The sequence below is a fragment of the Ranitomeya imitator genome, chromosome 3, assembly GCF_032444005.1.
Source record: "Ranitomeya imitator isolate aRanImi1 chromosome 3, aRanImi1.pri, whole genome shotgun sequence".
Taxonomy (NCBI): Eukaryota; Metazoa; Chordata; class Amphibia; order Anura; family Dendrobatidae; genus Ranitomeya; species Ranitomeya imitator.
The window spans coordinates 267529854-267530252 of NC_091284.1; positions in this window are offsets into that span (position 1 = coordinate 267529854).

Here is a 399-nt window from a genome sequence, read left to right on the forward strand (position 1 = left end):
GCTGAAAAGGGAGTCAATGTAATAGGAACCTGAAATTATTTGAATTTCACAATAACCTAAGGATTGGCAGAACTCATCATTTAGAAGGAAGACTCACGAACATTTAACTCTTTCTTCCCCGTGCTTAGTAACCAACTTGCTAGTCTTGTTGCAATTATTCTAATATCTGAGGAATGTACACCGAAGAATGTGACGATGTGCGTATACCACCGATGTTTTCTGTGACAGGCTGGCTCTTCCCTGCCCTGCAGACACTTGCCTCATACAAATCTTTGTCATAGGAAAGATTTCTTTAACTTCGGCTCTCATCCAGCAATGAGTAATATGGCACCTGTATAGGTTTATGGGGGTCTACGTTACCTCCAAATGTGACATGTTCACTTGACAGCTTTGTTAATG